At 47.8% G+C, this 14,958-nt stretch overlaps 1 long non-coding RNA gene across 2 annotated transcripts; it reads right to left on the minus strand.

Moving 5' to 3' along the window:
- Positions 1-3,333: 3,333 nt before the first annotated feature.
- Positions 3,334-13,197, minus strand: LOC121011678 (uncharacterized). 2 transcript variants are annotated; one of them, XR_005781688.1, is made up of 4 exons: positions 12,946-13,197; positions 12,228-12,332; positions 9,738-9,901; positions 3,334-3,479 (listed from the first exon to the last, which is right to left on the minus strand). It is a non-coding gene; the product is annotated as an uncharacterized LOC121011678 (long non-coding RNA). The 2 variants fall into 2 exon arrangements; XR_005781689.1 differs by lacking the exons at positions 9,738-9,901; positions 12,228-12,332 and having other exon boundaries at positions 12,946-13,168.
- Between the last annotated feature and the right edge of the window lie 1,761 nt (positions 13,198-14,958).

Below are 14,958 nucleotides of genomic sequence, written 5' to 3' on the forward strand. Positions count from 1 at the left end.
CAAAAAGCAGGAGATGGGGCACCTGGGTGGCTCAGTCAGTTGAGTGCCTGACTCTTGATATCAGCTCAGGTCATGATCCTAGGGTCGTGGGATCGAGCCCCACCTTGAGCTCCACATTGAACATGGAGCCTCCTTAACGTTCTCTCTCCTCTCCTCCCCTCTCCTCTCCTCTCCTCCCCTCTCCTCTCCTCTCCCTGTGCACCTCTCCCTAGCTTGGTTTCTCTCTCTCTAATTTAAAAAAAAAAAAAAAGCAGGAAAAAAGTGTTGTTCAAGGTCAAATATAAAGCTTTTTTTCCCCTTTTTTTCCAGTCTCTCTTGGACTCTCATGGTGATGTTTCTTTGCTGATTAAGTTGCTCTCTGTCAGGCACAGGCATAGATGCTGAGCCAGTGCAGACCCTCACTGGTGCCCACATGACGACTTTGCGACTCAAGGCACTTGAGGTCCGTGGACTGCCAGGTTCCATCTGCAGGACTGAGGCAATGTGCCACACAGAGGCAGAAATGTCGAACCGGGTCATCTCCCCTTCCCACTACTCTAATTCATCATGGGCAGGCAACCCCCAAGGGTATTGCAGTCTTTGTGCTGGGACGCTGTCTTTACCCGGATCGGGGATGGACGAAGGCCACTTGCCAAGTTCCATGTTGGCACTGCGACACCAGAGCAGGAATGCTCAGTCATGCTCTCAGCCCGCATGCTCAGCGGGCACGCCTGGCTCTCTCCACCTATGCACTCAGACCCCCGCTGGGGGGCAAAGGCAGCGCTGGTTGCTGGATGGGGGTCGGGAGGGGGAGACCAGGAGGGTTCAGAGCCCCAGAGAGCAGGGAGGAGCAGTGGGCCCTCATCTGTTTCTGGGAGACAGGACTGCACTTGAGGCTGAGGCTCGAAGCCCTCGGGCATGCTCCGTTGTCCCAGCAGACTTTGCTTGCAACATACAAATTCAAAGATACAATTACCGAGAATTTTAAGTCAGCACCACCAGAGCCCTGAACCCCACGTGGGAGGCCTTTCTTAACACAGGACTCTACGCAGCCACACAGGTTGTATACCCAGGAAGCCATCTCTGCTACTACACCCCCGGTGCCCGGAACCGTGCCTTGTACATACTGGTTGTACGTGATGATGCATTCATCACCATGATCACGCTAAGCGTTAATCACGAATGCCTTTATATCATTTCATCTTTGTAACAGTCCTAAGAGGTAGTGCCTCCGTTCGACAAACAAGGGTCTGGAGGCACGTCGAGGTGAATGATTTACTCAGGTACGAGAAGCTGACGTATGAGGTTACGCCAGGGGGTCGTGTGAGAGCCGCAGGTAGCACCTCCTTCTTCTGCTGGGGACATGGAGGGGGCGAGCTCCACGAGTGATAGGAGAACGGGCTTTGTAGTAGGACAGACCTGGCTCTGAGGCCTGGCTCTGGCACTTCCTAGCTGTGAGATTGATGTGATTTTCTTCAGCAGTCTGAGCCTCAGTTTACTCATCTGTCAAACGGGAGTAATGACACCTGTGGCATGCAAGTGTTTTGATATTTACAGAATACAATGTTTCACAGCACACTAGGCACTTGGTAAGCAATCAACCACTGGTGGTTATTATTATTATTATTATCATTATTACTGGAAATAGCACAGCACTTTGTATGCACTCCAGAGTCTGGCTGCCTGCCTTCAGATCCCAGCTGGATGAGCCTTGAGAAAGCTACGCCTCTGTACCCCAACTCCTTCATCTGTCACAATACGGATAAAAATAGTACCTCTCTTGCAGGGTCATTTTGAAGATGAAAGGAACTGACGTTCACAGAACACTCAGAACAATACCTGTTTCACAAATACGCACTCTTTCCATGTTTGTTTAAAAAATAAATATCAGTCTATAGGACAACTCTACCAACTAGCTCTTTTCTGTTTATTTCTCTAAACGCCTGTCTTAAAGCCCCGCATGTGCGAAGGCTGGGAGTGGTCCAAGCCCCCGCGTGCTCGCCTGGGTCCCTTACACTCTGCAAAGCGGTGGGCAGCGCACCGACCTGGGACCGAAAGGATCCAGCTCCCTCACATTCGCCTTCCTCACCTTCTGGATCTCGCACCCCTTCTCCGGGCCTTGCTCTCCCCAAGTGCGTGGGCCGGGGAGGGGTGGGAGGGGCGACAACAAACTAGTGCCTTTCCCAGGCCCTTTCCAGTTCTGATTTTCTACTTGTCCCATCACTTTCTAAGAATCTCCCTCGCCTTCCCCACCGCAGCCCCAGACGCGAGTGTGACCCGCTTGGCTTCTCAGCTTCCATTTTGTGGGAGGGCAAAGGGTGCTTCTGGTTCTGGGAGCGTTTCTCCCCTGATCTGACCCCATAAGTGAGAGTTGAGAGTGAAACAAACAGATGGGCTCATTCTCCTGGGATGCAGCTGTTGGGTTTCCCTCTAGAATTGCTGCCCTCCCCCCTTCCTGGCTGCCTTCACTCTGAAAGCTCGTTTATAGTATTGTCCTCAGTTCCAAAGATCTGTTTCCCATTTTCTTCCCAATCTTCCCTGCAACCCACCTCTCGCAGGGCTGGTAATCCCTCCCCTTGGGGCCCCGACGCCCCCCAAATCCCGTGGATCCCTCCTCTGATTCTGCCGGAGGAGATGCTGAGGGGGAGGAGGGTACCCCGAGAGTGAGGCCAGGTTGAAGACTTTATCTGCTCTGTGCAGCTGGATCTTCTGTGACTTGCTTTCTCCGGCTCGTCAATACTGCTTCCCATTAAATTAAATAGCTTATTGACTGGTGTGCCACATGGCAATGGGGTTGATGGGATTCGCAGAGACTCCTCACTCCTCCTGCACCCCCCCCCCCACAATCACAGGTCACTGCTCAGTAAATCAGCGGGTAATGGAGTTTGAACTCTCAGAATCAGCTCTGTGTACCCTTTTTATTTGTTTTTAATTTGTATCAATGGTAATTCTGTCTGTTTCAATTTATGTGATGGTACAGGTTGCAGAGCTGAGGAAGTACCCTTTTTTACCCCATTAACCGCAGAGGGGGCAACATCCTTTCCAGGCTTCTTTGTGATAGACCTGCTCCCCTGGGCAGGGAATGTTCCCTTTGCACAAGAGGTTCCCCCTTTGTCAGGGGTCACCACTGCACCTCCCTCCATCTCCACCAAATCCAGGGCTGGGCACTGAATTTGCTTTCCTCTGCTCATGCCCCCGTACTCCTTCATTCAGACGTGCTGTAAAATGAACATAGCATGGAAGCGTCTGGAGGGAGAGCTTGCACCCCAGGACCTGCAGGGTCCTATGGCTGGCCAGCTCCTTTCTGCCTAGATGCTTAGGTATTTTGCGTATTGTTTCCCCTGGAAGCTAAGGCAGTGTGACTAGAGTCGCCCGTTTATTTGTCTGCAGGTGAATGCCATTTATAGCTTATTAGTGTCAGGACACGATTGTGAAATAGATATAGTTTGCTGCAGTGCCCTTTAACTTCCTTTGACCATCGTCTTTTCTCCCCTCTGGCCCTGCAAGAAATACAGAGTTACAGAAGGAAAATTAAAAAGCACATAAAAATGGCCGAAATGAGATGGAGAATATAAATCCACCAGGATTCCCCAAGACAGGGGCGGCCAAGGTTGGGAACAGTTAGTTCAGGGCTACAAAAGGGAAACTGACTTGACAGGGCTGGTCCCAGGAGGGAAGCAGAGGGGTCTGTGTGCTGTGGGAGGGGTCACACATTGATTCCGTGTTTCTTTTTTTTTCCTTTCCTTTCCTTTCTTTTCCTTTCCTTTCCTTTCCTTTTCTTTCTTCTTTCTTTCTTTCTTTCTTTCTTTCTTTCTTTCTTTCTTTCTTTTGAGAGATAGAGAGCAGGAGAAGGGCAGAGAGAGAGAGAGGGGGAGAGAAAGAATCCTAAGCAAGTTCCACACTGTCAGCATGGAGCCCAACTCAGGGCTCGATCTCAGGACCATGAGATCATGACCTGAGCTAAAATCAAGAGTTGCACACTTAACTGACTGAGCCACCCAAGGCACCCGTGAGTTTCTAAGGGCAGTGGGGTAAAGGGCATGAGGGGTTCAGCGATGAGATAAGGAGAGAAAGTACAGCAGGAACCACTCTGAACCGTGACCCCACCTCCACCCCCTGTATGATCCCACAGATCCTCAAAGAAAGTAAAAAAAAAAAAAAGAAAAGAAAAGAAAAGAAAAGAAAAGAAAAGAAAAAAACAAGTGAATAGGATGATATTGAACTCCAAGCAAGAGACAAAACCAAGAATGGCTGCCCAGAATGCAGAGGGCTAGAGGGAGGCATTCAACCTTGGAACTGAATGGTTCGAGGCACAATCACCCAAAGCTTTGAGGAGGCTGGAGCCCCAGCTGGCATCGGGAAGGCTTACACAGTGTACAGAGAGTGGGTCCCTGCTCCCCCAGGAGCCCCACTCTCCTCTGGGCTTTATGGCTCCCCTGTCCTGGGATTATCTGCTCTAGGCTTTGGCCAGGCAGAACCACCTCTGTGTCTTTGGGTTCCTTCTTCTCTTCCTCCCTTCTTACCCATGAGAGCTTCATGCTCTATCTTACCCTGAGTCCTGGAAGCTGGCACTTAAAGTCCATGCTGTGTGTGTGTTGGGGGGGGGGGGGGGAGGGGGTAAGGGGGAAAATATGAACCGGCCCCCCCGTTTTGCTGGGGACCTCAAACTTTTCTAAAAAATGGTCTTTCAAAAAAAAAAGTCTATGCTATCCCCACTGAGGACAGACTTTCCCTTGTTTAATTTTATTTTTTTAATGTTTATTTATTTTTGACAGAGAGAGAGAGAGAGAGAGAGAGAGAGAGAGAGAGCATGAGCAGGGGAGGGGCAGAGAGAGAGAGGGAGACACAGAATCAGAAGCAGGCTCCAGGCTCCAAGCCGTCAGCACAGAGCCCAACGCGGGGCTAGAACTCACAGACCGTGAGATCATGACCTGAGCCGAAGTTGGACGCTCAACCAACTGAGCCACCCAGGCGCCCCTCCCTTGTTTAATTTTGAAATTCAGACTCTCTCCTGACCCAAACCTCTTAGAGTGCTGGGATTTCTCACCGTTTTGTGGTCTAAGGGGCACTTCCTGTAAAATTAATTTGGTGGTTCATCATAGTAACCGAAACTCCATTCATCGTGACATTTAATTTTTTAATTATATCAAATACTTTTGGTCCCCGAGTTCCTGGCTCTTCCCACCACTGGTCAGTTTATAAAAACGGACTCAAGGTGCCAGACTCCTATGATGCACCTGTCACAGGGATCCAATACCAATCGGACCGTTGACTGAATGGTGGGGGTTTGGGATCAAGTTCAGGGTAGACGGAGAGAGAATTTTGGATGGAGGACCCTTTCCATTGAGGACTATCTCAGCATAAGAGAACGTATGGAGAGTGCTTACCGAAGCACATTTTACATCCGTTATTTTGTTTACTCCTCATATAATCCTGTGACGCTGACTTGAGGGTCATATAATACTTGAGGGTCATACTCCTCATATAATCCTTGACGCTCCCTTTCCTCATCTGTAAAATGGGGATAACAGTTTTTACATGATTGGGTGCTTTTGAGGAGCAAATAAACCACAGCGTATGTGATAAGGGTTTGTAAACCTCATACATTTTACAAATGTTAGTCGACACTATTATTATCCTTCAAATCAAACCCCGCAGGCAAGTGGTAATTTCAGGCACAATTTCATGTCTCCGTATAATTTGCTGCCTCCCTCAGACCTAAACTACTCAGCTCTGTAGTCAGAATTGTGAATTTGATTACATCTCATTGCCTTGCTGTTAGGCACCAACATTTCTTTTGTACATTAAAGAAGGGTGTAATAAGGTGCGAGTTTCTCTCCTAGCTCGGGGCCTGGGGACTAACTCAGCTTCTGAAGGGCATGGTTTCCCAAGTCCTTGGGCGAGCTGGCTGGGTGACCCTCGGGTGGAACGAGTCTTTCCTCCAGCTGATGAGCTCGGCCCTGTTGGAAGTGGCACAGGTTTGCCCATTTGACGCTCTCATATCCGACTCCTGGAAGCCTCTAGCTGCTTAATGGATTCATTTAAGTGATAATAGGAGCCGATCGTATGTCAGGTTGTTAAAATGGCGATAACATATTGCACTAGGAGAGCATTATCTACGGTAACTGCATTATAATGGTTAGGGAATGTCGACAGAACTACATATGATATTCCCATAAACACCAAATGAATTCAGAGTGACTAGGCTATTCAATCCAAGTGTGGCCAAGGCAAGAGGTAACACTTCATCTTCTAGACCCTCGCTTTCCAAACATTGCAAAAGGAGACATATGCAGACAAGTGTTGACACATCAAAGTCAAACAAATGCACATGCTTCTCTGATTCATAACCAATCTGGAAAGCCGCTCACCCGGCCTCCAGGGAGTGTGGGAATTTGCCAAACATTCTCCCCCCGAGGAACAGAGGGGAACAGAGAAAGGAAGGCGTTGGGGCACGACGATGGCCGAGGCCATGTGTCAAGGTTCGAGGTCGCTCTCCTAAAGGATTTATAGGGGGTCGCAGGCTGTGCAGTACAGCGTCAGGGTACTCTAGCTGGCCCGCCTCCCCGCTCCCTGCGCCCTAAAACTACGTTGAAAAGAGAGTGGTGAGGTCAGTAACGTTTACCTTTGTCCCCCTGCAGCTCCAAGATTCCCTTCTGTAACACCGGTATCGTCTCCCCAATACTGGACTCATACCTTCTGCTCTGATGCTCCAGTCTTAAACTGTTACCCATCCCTGGGTATTTCTACCTTAAAAGAAGGTACTGCACCCCCAGAGGGCTGCTTTAAAAAATGCAGCTGTAACTTTTAGCTTCCAACTTCCAACTAGCCACAATAGTAGTCGCCATTCATTCAGGGCTCACTATAAGCCAAGCGATGTATTTACATTATCTATAAATCTCAGAAACTTCAACAAGGCAGGGTTTACAATTCCCATTTTAGACATGAAGTCACCACGTCTCGGTTGAATCACCAGCAAGAAGGGACGGAACTAGCATTTAAATCCAGTTCTGCCAAGCCCTCGCTTCAGGCTGGTTTGCCCAGTAAATTGCCTGACATCCCCGAGACCGTTTCCTTATTTGTTAACGCTCCAAGATGGTGTACCTCTGTTACAAGGCTATTATGAAGGTCACTTGAGACAATGTATGTGAATGCCCTTTGTAAATTGGAAACATAGGCCCGTTATAAGCACTTCTGCAAAGCGGAAAGCCCTGAGTCCGAAGCTAACAAGTTCTTCGGTCAATCCCTTGATGTCTTTACAGGCGTAAGGCCTGGGTTTCTTCCCGTGAGAGGGGCTGGGAGCACCGCCATTTGTTACTGTCCGCCCACTATGTGTCCTGCAGTGTGCCGGGTCTGGAAGCTTCCACTCTGTGGTAGCTCACAGCCCAACGGGGCAAGTAAACTGTGTAAACAAATAGCTATAATAAAAGGTGCTAAGTGCTGTAATGGAGGCAAGCGGAAAGTGTTCTGGGAGCGCCAATGAGGCCAAGCCCCTCGTCTTCAACAATCTCGTTACAAGGAAACAGATGGATAGTGCTCTATCAAAACTAATAGAATGAAAGATATTGCAAAGGCAATATGTACCCAAGTGCTTGGTAAACTGAAGCGCTAAACACGTGGAGGGCGAGTTTATGATTTACCCAAAGAAAGAAATTGCTATCCGAGGAATTCCTGTGCCAGCCCAAGAATATTTTTAGGGCAGAATCTTCCTGGTGGTTCCCGTGTTTTGGTGGTCCGGGGGGGCCGTTTGGTCCCTTGGCCCTGCTGGAAGGCCTGTTTCACGGCGTCATCCTGAGTCTCTCTTCCCTCCAGGATAACCTCCACTGATAAAGGGCAGAGAATTGGGACCTGAAATGCTTGGAGGCCCGAGGCTTTCCCATCACCTGGAGCGTTGAGCTCCAGGGACTCCCCCGGGGACAGAAGGGATGGCATTTATGCTTTTTGACAGGATGATGAGATAGGGAGCTTGGAAACCCTGATCCTCTGCCCCGGGGGACCCCAAGGGAGGGGGCGTTTCAGTCAGCCCCTTCAACACTGCGATTCTGCCAGCTCGCCTGGCTGTGATGTGGGGTCAGGGCTATTGTTTTCCACCGCTTACTAAGGGAAATGCTCGCCAAAGAGCAATGCGTTCCTCTGTTAAAACAAAATGCCTGTCATAAAAGGCCACATATTGTGGGCTTCCCTTGACACGAAGTGTCCCGAACAGGCAAATCATGAAGTTCATAAAAAAAGAGAGTAGCCTAATAGTTGCCTCCGGCCAGGCAGTCAGGCTGTGGGTGATGGGAGGGTCGGGTGTGACTGCTCATAGGTTTAGGGTTTCTTTCTGGGGGTGATAAAAGTGTCCCCAAATTGACGGGGCGTGGCGGCTGCAAACTCCGTAAATACACCGAAACCATCGAATTGTACAATTTAAACCGGTGAATTGTATGGTATGTGAATTGTATCTCGATAAAGCTGGTCACAGGAAAACACAGCAATGCCGAAGCTTTCCCTGGGAAGGCACAGAAAGTCGCCCCCTGATGGTGGGCTCTGACTCCTCCTCGTTTTGGTTCCCATTTGGAGTTCCATTGTTCTTTTCCACCTGGCATATTCAGGAACTTCTGATGCTCATCCAGGACAAAGCCCTAGCTGGCTGGTTCGCCACTCCTCTGCCTATGACCTAATCTATCCCAGCCAAGACAGGAGATCTCCCTTTGCAGGGCGATTAAAATTGTTACAGCTAAGTGAAAAAACGCTATTAGTGTGGGGGTGGGGGACGGGGATGGGGAGCTATTGTTTAACGGGGACAGAGATTCTGTGTTGCAAGACGGAAAGTGTTCAGGGGACAGACCCTGGTGACGGTTGTGCCACAGTGAATGCCCTTGACTCTAGCTGTATTGAGCTGTATGTACATTTGACAATGGTTAAAATGGTTAATTGGACGTTATGTGTATTTTAACACACTTAAAAAAAAATGACCATTGTCACCTAATCCAGAGGGTCTCTGAAACGTTATGAGAAGTGAAAGAATCGTGGAAAGGAGGATGCCGTGCAGAGATAGTAAGGTCAGCTTAAGGAAGAGCTAACAACCGATCCTAGCTTAGTGAATTTCACAGCGCAGGCCTTCGGGGGAGTCTCGAAACCCCTGCACATGAAAAGAGTGCTTCCTCCTTTCAGGTGTCCTTGATCCCAGAGGAGAGACATGTGCCGTGCTGCACTGTCCAGTCAGAGCTGGTAGAACTGCATTCCACACGGGTGCTTTTGAAAGACGTATTGAGAGGGGCGCCTGGGTGGCGCAGTCGGTTAAGCGTCCGACTTCAGCCAGGTCACGATCTCGCGCTCCGTGAGTTCGAGCCCCGCGTCAGGCTCTGGGCTGATGGCTCAGAGCCTGGAGCCTGTTTCCGATTCTGTGTCTCCCTCTCTCTCTGCCTCTCCCCCGTTCATGCTCTGTCTCTGTCTGTCCCAAAAATAAATAAACGTTGAAAAAAAAAAATTTAGAAAGACGTATTGAGAAACACCGATCGCAGAGGAAAAAGGAGGTGAGCACAGTAGTGCTCGCCCATCTCACTCCCTGGACCCAACATGCTGCTCTCATCTAACCGCGATGTTTCCTTTCTTCTCACGTTGAAATTATGACCACCACCCACCCCAAACCACTTCAGTGTTCCCCACCAGTTCATCCACTCAGTCGCCCCCAGCCAGAATTCTCCAGGCAGCCTGATCGCTCCATCACCTCCCGAGCAATTATCGAAGGTCTCTTAAGTCTAAATTCAACGGACCTCATGAGTCTGTCTGCTCATTTCCATCGACCCTGCCTCCACGCTGGGCCACGCCACCGGGGTCATTAGTCGAGACTCCTACAACAGCTGGTTAAGTGGTCTCCGAACGTGGGCCCCTAGGTCCCAACCCTCCCTTCATTCTTCAAGCAACAGCCAGAGCGATCCTTTGAGAGATCGAATCAGATTAGGCTAACTCCTGGGAGAAAGCTTCACGGGCCAGCCATGCCAACAAGAGAAAACAAAATCCTGCCAGTGGCCCGCGGAGCTCTGTGTGATCCACCATCGCCCTGCCTCTGTCCTTCACATCACCTTCCCGGCTCATCATCTTCCTGGTTTTTTTTTTTTCCGTTCTTTAAAAGTCCCAAGCTCTTTTCTTGGCTCCTTCCTATGCTACTTTCAGTTCCCAGCTTAAATATCACTTATGCAGAGAGACCCTTAATTAATTCATTTACTGCTTGTCCATTCACTCAATAAATATCAATCTAGCGCATGCTCTAGCGCTAGGCACTCTACTCGTCCTTGAACCTCCCTCCCTGTGTAACTAGGGCCTCCTGTTACACATTCTCCCCGGCACCTGCTCTTTTCCTTCATTGCACTGAACACAATTTTTTTTTTTACGACAAATTTGTTGTTTAATTTTTTTTAAAAATGTCTTCTTCTTCGAATGCACTAAGGTCTTTGAAGGTAGACTAGTTAACTCACCTCTGTGTTGCTTCCAGAAATAGCTATTCAATAAATGTTTGCTGGGATGCCTGGGCGGCTCAGTCAGTTAAGCGTCCGACTCTGGCTCAGTATGGAGCCTGCTTGGGATTCTGTCTCTCTCCCTCCCTCTCTCTCTGCCCTGCCCCCATTTGCATTCTCTCTCTCCCTCTCTCAAAATAAATAAATACACTTTAAAAAATAGATAAATATTTGCTGAATGAAGAAATCTTTAAATAGAGATCCTTTTTTTTTTTTTTTAAATCTGATAGCATGTGGCATATGGAAGGTTTATTTCTTCCTCTCGCTTCCCAGCTTATTCCACATCATAAACTAACAGCACATGATGCCGAGAGTGGCTAAGTGGGAGACAGACTCACCAAACTCTTCCTAATGAGAATCTGCATTAGTTAATAAATGACAATATTAATGACTAACATTCGTAGGGTGTTTTACATCTAGCAAAACATTTTCCCATTGCTTTCTGCCCTTCAATTTAATAAAGAAAATCTAGCTTTCGGCTGCCCTATAAGAATGAAATCAAAAAGAAATAAAAAGTTTAAGGACAACAGGGATTAGGCTGTTATGATATTTAAAGTCCATTAGTCAAAGATTGGCGAGTTAGAAAAAAAGGGAACACCCTTCAACACGGTTTCTCCTTTCAAGTTCTGAGGGCACTGTAGGGGTTTATAGAAACAAAGATATGTCTTTTGACTCTGTTATATCTGTGCCCTGCCAGAGCTTTGGGCTATTTATTATTCTTTTTTTTTTTTTTTAACGTTTTTTTATTTATTTTTTTGGGACAGAGAGAGACAGAGCATGAACGGGGGAGGGACAGAGAGAGAGGGAGACACAGAATCGGAAACAGGCTCCAGGCTCTGAGCCATCAGCCCAGAGCCCGATGCGGGGCTCGAACTCGCGGACCGCGAGATCGTGACCTGGCTGAAGCCAGATGCTTAACCGACTGCGCCACCCAGGCGCCCCTATTATTCTTTTTTTAATGCTTATTTATTTTTGAGAGGGAGAGACAAAGTGAGCAGGGGAGGAGCAGAGAGAGGGAGGGGGAGACACAGAATCCGAAGCAGGCTCCAGGCTCTAGGCTCTGAGCTGTCAGCAGAGAGCCCATCGTGGGGCTAGAACCCAGGAGCTGCGAGGTCACAACCTGAACCAAAATTGTTCGCTCAACCAACTGAGCCAACCAGATGCCCCCTTTTGTAGAAATTCTTTTTTTTTTTTTCAGTGTGTCTTTATTTTTGAGAGAGAGAGAGACAGCCATGGCGTGAGCAGTGAGCTGCTTATTATAGGAATTAAATCTCATGGGGCACTGTATGTGATATGATGGATTCCTCCCAGTTTTCCATCAGTATGAGGAGTCCTCCCAAAGGCTCAGGACGAAGAAGCAGCTTTACATGTAGAAGCTGGAGTCCAGGACTCTTAGTTGTTGTTCATGAGGAGCGGGAGTTTTCCCTGAATTGAATGCCTCACCCCTGCAGCAGCCATACCTGTGGGGATTACTTGAGCTGACACTTCTTTTCCTCTCCCTTCCTTCCTTCCTATTCATTCTAAAAGTCTTGTCTTTTGACCTTTACTGTGTGCCTTTCTACGTGCAAGGACCCACGATACTTATTAGAAGCAGACAGGAAGTTGGCCGGGGTATCTGGGCAAATGGTAGTGCACAGCTTAAGTAGGAGATACCCCCACATGCACCTCCCTTTACAGCACAGCCACTGTTTTGCTCTGCAGAATAAAGGTCCAAAGGTCTTCAACTCTGCAAAGTTCTAATCAGTTTACCTTTATCAATGCACCGTGGCATTTTCAAGGATTCTTCCTGGCACTTTCAATCTGCTTCTCCTCTTGGTATTGATTCTCTGGTGTCATGATCAGCAAAAGGCCAGCCTGAGGGGTAGAGGCCCCCGGGGAGGCAGAGGAGAGTAAAATGACAGAAAGGATAGATCACCTTGAACGTACTCCGGCCCAGCCAATCATGGAGTTGGCCGGAGTCAGACCTGTATAATGTTTGGATAGGAGACCATGTTGGAATAGCAGAAGCTGCAACCTGAAAGACCAGATGCTACTGGTACTGGAGTACCAGAGTACTGGAGTCGGGACTGGAACGCTTCCACCATCTGGAGCCATGATTTCTGGCAAGTTACTCACTTCTTCCCCTGCAAACTGAGCGGTTTGGTCTATGGCCTCTAGGAGCCCTTTTGCCCTAGCATTCTATTACCCTAAGTTTTATTTTCTCCTTCCACAAGTGCTCAGAAAATGAGGACATAGTTAATGATGTCAAAGGCTAAAGAGAATTGGTGGAAAATAAAGCATCAAAGGTGTTCACGGATTTTGAAACGTTGTGCTTTTGAAACTTTGTTGGGGTGGAAGAACACACTGAGCTGGGGACTGAATGGAAAGAAGTGAAAATCGTTGTACGGGAGAAAAAGAACAGTAGCCAGAGACATGATGAGTGCGGTGAAATTAGGGAAAAGAGAAACAATACAGATATTAAACATACCTCATCATAAGATGTGGAAAAGCCATAGAAGTAGCCATAGGCTACTTGTAGCTTGTAGGATACTTTTCAGTCCTTAGGAAAACGTCCACTGTTACTGTCTGAAACATGGAATTTCCACGTTTCCATTTTTGTTTCAGGATGACCTGGTGAGAAGACAGCGCTCGGGGAACCAGAGGAAAGTGACTTGTGTTCAACAGAAGGGTGACAAGATCTTTCTAATTATTCCTCAGCATTCTAGAATCCAAGGTGAAGAATGCTCCCCGACAAGGCAGAGGTAAGCAGACATAGGGGAAAGAGTATGGGGTCAGAGTGTGACCCATTTGAGTTTCCAGCCACAGTCACGGGGACAGTGCGGGACAGGGACCTGCGGGCATATAGGGAAGACTCATGATTTAGCCCGTCTTCAATCTAAAATTTTCAAAACATATGCCCAACACATATTCAGGGGAGAAGCTGATGAAGGAGAGGGCAGAGAAGGAGCACCGCCAGAGCCTATGGCTCAACTCTGGCCCCACATTTATAGCCTCATCCAACGAAACAAAAGCTGACATTTAGTCAGAGTTTTTCTTCTTAAAGGTCGTTGAGCAGGTTCTTTAGAGGTCTTGCCTCCCATCACAAATGGTTTTTCAAAGTCTTCTGTTCCAGGAGTCTCCTTAAAGATAAATGTATCCGCGTGTGTGGGGGGGGGGGGTGTAATTTTACTTGAGAGTGGAAAAAAAATACAGTTGACTCTCCTTATTCACAGCTTTTATGTCCTATAGTGTTGCCATGAACATGGCTTAGCGAATACAGAACTGTTGTTCCTAGGGGACTCACAGGGTTAGGTTCCTGTGAGCCCCTGGCCATGACACCTTCAGCCACTGGCCAACACCTAACCTTTATCATGTGCGTTTTCGTTTCAAGGCACCTAATTCACTATATTTTGCTCTTTGTTCACATTGAACTCACAGCCAACAGCACTATAACTCATGCCTGAGTGAAGCTTATCTAACTAACACACGTATTTTCTCCAGAAGGTACGTCACAGCCTTTTTGCGCTTAGAAACCCTGGCACTTAGCATCGCGCTTGGGGCCCTTTTACACAGTGAAATAATCCACAGAAAAGCACAAACATAAAAAATGTGGCACTAAACAGACCATGAAAAGAACGCTTGGTTACAGTATGAGAGTTGAGACGTGAAGGGAGAAATCACCTCATTCAACCTTATCTGAGAATGTGCACTTTGGGCAACTCTACTTTTTCCTCACACTGTGCATGTCCTCAAATGACTGTAAAACCCCCATGAGTATCGATTTGAGGTTACGGTCCATTTTATCTGGGAGGCGAATTCTCAAATACAGAATCCGTGAATATTGAGGATCAGCTGGATGTATATGCCTTCAATAGATGTGTGTATATGGATATTGGGCAATTTCTCTTATCTCTTTAAGCCGACCTATGAAATAAGATGAATATTACTTCCTCATAGTGGGAGCATTAAGTGAAATAACACATGGGAAGCACCCGCAAAACTCATGGTACACTTTCTGAGACACCGAGGGGGGAGACTCTTACTCTTTCCCCTTCACTCCCCTTTCTCTCCACGAGGTAGCCTCATTTTTGCATCAGGCTGTCTGTGGTGCACAGCTCTGACTTCTGATCTGGCTACAACGTTTTCTCCTTGTATTAAAATTGCTTCGGAAAACCATTGAGTTGATTTTCAGTCATCACAGCTCATACGTCTCCTATCGCAACGGCCAAGTATTCAGTGCTTCCTTCGGCTCCTCAGATCTTCTCTCTCACATTTTGCATTTTGTACTTGAAGGTGAAATCCACATCTAGTGAGACAGACCCTTTGTATCCAGACCAGCTGCATCTGAGACTTGAATGCCTTTGCTTTCTCTCCTGTTTTTATATTTTGTTTTGTTTCTCTTCTCCACCTGATCAATACCTTCCCATCTGAAGAAGCAAAACATTCTCTCTGTTCTGTTCCCCTTGCTGCTGATTCTGACTCAAGGGGATTGGTGTGGGTG

The sequence above is a fragment of the Herpailurus yagouaroundi genome, unplaced genomic scaffold, assembly GCF_014898765.1.
Source record: "Herpailurus yagouaroundi ecotype Mexico unplaced genomic scaffold, PumYag 195, whole genome shotgun sequence".
Classification (NCBI taxonomy): domain Eukaryota; kingdom Metazoa; phylum Chordata; class Mammalia; order Carnivora; family Felidae; genus Herpailurus; species Herpailurus yagouaroundi.